General features: G+C 42.7%; 1 protein-coding gene across 4 annotated transcripts in view; it reads left to right on the top strand.

Annotated features, from left to right (window-relative positions):
* Positions 1 to 2,500, top strand: part of LOC113808381 (ESX-1 secretion-associated protein EspI-like) — an 86,751-nt gene that overhangs the window by 52,004 nt on the left and 32,247 nt on the right. The gene's annotated exons all lie outside the window — the stretch shown is intronic.

Below are 2,500 nucleotides of genomic sequence, written 5' to 3'. Positions count from 1 at the left end.
AATAGATAAATAAAAGACAAGACAAAATAAAAATCACATGAAGAAAGAAAATGAAATACATAGACAAAAAGCGACAAAATGAAAATCACATCAAAAATAAAAATAAAAAAATAAAAGAATGAAATGCATAGGTAAAAAGCATAAGGAATAACAAACAAACAAAGACAAACAAACACACAGCTCCATCTTCGACCTGCTTGCATGAGAGCCCTTTAAAGAAGAACAGTTCTGTCTGAAAGTCTTCCAGGAACATCTTCCGCCTGACTGCTTTCCCTGAAATAAGTTGAGGGGGGGGAGGGAGGGAAGGTGGAGAGTGGGTGGAAGGGGGGAGGTGGATGGGAGGGAGGGGGAGGAGGAGGGAGAGTGGAGGAGGGGAGGGGAGGTGGGTGGGGGAGGAGGGGGAGGGAGGAGGAGGAGGAGGAGGGGAGGTGGGGGAGGAGGGTGGGGGGGAGGAGGGGAGGAGGAGGAGGAGGAGGAGGGAGGTGGGGGGAGGGGAGGAGAGATTAGAAGAATGGGGAGGGGAGGGGAGGAGGAGGGTGGGAAGGAGGGTGGGGGACGGATGAGAGGGTGGGGAGGAGGAGGAGGTGGAGGGGGAGGGAGGAGGGGAGGGTGAGGAGAGGGAGGAGGGAGGAGGGTAGGGGAGGGTGGAGGAGGACGGATAAGGGAGAGGAAGGATGAGGAGGAGGAGGAAGAGGGGAGGGTGGGGGATGATGGGAGAGGGAGGGTAGGAGGGAGGGTAGGAGAGAGGAGAGGAGAAGTAGAGGGAAGAGGGATAGGAGGAGAGGGAGGAGGGGGGAAAGAGGAGAAAGAGATGACAGGACACAAGGTGCATAATTAGAGGGGGGCAGGGGGGAGGAGGGGAGGGGGCGCGATTTTGCATTTGGATGCAACTTTTTTTTCTTCGATTTTTTTCTCTTTTACTGGCATCCGTTTTTTGTGTTATTTCTGTTTTTTTTTCATTTTTTGTCAATCAGTTTCTCTTGCTGTCTCTCTCTTTCTATCTATTTATATGTATCCATCTATCTATCTTTCTCTTTCTCTACACCTCCCCCAATTCTCTCTCACTCTCACTCTCTCTCTCTCTCTCTCTCTCTCTCTCTCTCTCTCTCTCTCTCTCTCTCTCTCTCTCTCTCTCTCTCTCTCTCTCTCTCTCTCTCTCTCTCTCTCTCTCTCTTTCTCTCTATCACTTTCTCTATCTATCTCTTTAAAACTTTCTCTCTCCCTCTCTCTTTCTCCCTCCCTCCCTCCTTCTCTCCCACCCTCTCTCTCCATCTCCTTTTTTTTACAATGAAAAGGAAACCAAATACAAGCTTCATACCCCTCCTCTCCTCTCCCCTCCCCTCCCCCTCCCCACTACCCCCTCCCCTCCCCACTCCCCCCCCTGATCCTAATATTTATATTTTACGGAACTCGGCATGAATAGGGGATCCAGCATATCATTTACACTGCATTGGATACTTATAAAAAGCCCCATTTCCACACTTTTTTTTTTTTAATTTTCATTTTTTTTTTTTTTTTACAATATATTCTTTTTTTTCTTCTTCTTCCTCTCTGTGTATAATCCCCCTTTTTTTTTTTTTTACAATATATTCTTTTTTTTCTTCTTCTTCCTCTCTGTGTATAATCCCCCGAATGCTTTTGTTTTTGGATTAAATTTTGGGATAAAATTTGAGTTTGGAAATTTAAGAATGGAGGTGGAAAGGTTACATGTTGTTGGGTGTTCCATTCGTGTGTTATTTAATTCGTTTTATGGAGGGTTTGTTATTCAGAAGGTTTTTGGTATGGTTTACTGCTTTCTGGTTTTTCATTTTTATTCATGTTTATTTTATACTTCTCTCTTTCTCTCTTTTTCTCTTTCTTTCTTTCTCTCTCTCTCTCTTTCTCTTTCTCTTTCTCTTTCTCTTTCTCTTTCTCTCTTTCTCTCTCTCTGTCTATCTGTCTCTCTCTCTCTCTCTCTCTCTGTCTATCTGTCTCTCTCCTCTCTCTCTCTCTCTCTCTCTCTCTCTCTCTCTCTCTCTCTCTCTCTCTCTCTCTCTCTCTCTCTCTCTCTCTCTCTCTCTCTCTCTCTCTCTCTCTCTCTCTCTCTCTCCCTCCCTCCCTCCCTCCCTCTATCTCCTTCTCTCTCTCCCTCTCTCCCTCTCTTTCTTGCGGTATTCATCACCTGTTTGCACCTGATTCCCCCTTCTATAAACCCTCTCATGTTTAATCTGTTAAGGATCTGTGACTCCGAAATCCTTTATTGATGGAATCTGATCCTTTTAAACACGGGTTCAAATCCCCTTTCAATCGTATAAGCAAATGGCTTTTCTCTTTTGTCTTTTTTCTTTTGTTTTTAGATATATAGATAAGAATATATCTTTCACACCCACTAAATATGTATATATATATATATATATATATATATATATATATATATATATATATATATATATATATATATATATATATATATATATATATATAAAGTAAATATATATATATATATATATATATATATATA

This window comes from Penaeus vannamei, chromosome 26 (genome assembly GCF_042767895.1).
Source record: "Penaeus vannamei isolate JL-2024 chromosome 26, ASM4276789v1, whole genome shotgun sequence".
In the NCBI taxonomy this organism is placed as follows: Eukaryota; Metazoa; Arthropoda; class Malacostraca; order Decapoda; family Penaeidae; genus Penaeus; species Penaeus vannamei.
The sequence above is the reverse complement of the archived record's forward strand: the minus strand, read 5'-3'. Positions and strand labels throughout refer to the sequence as shown.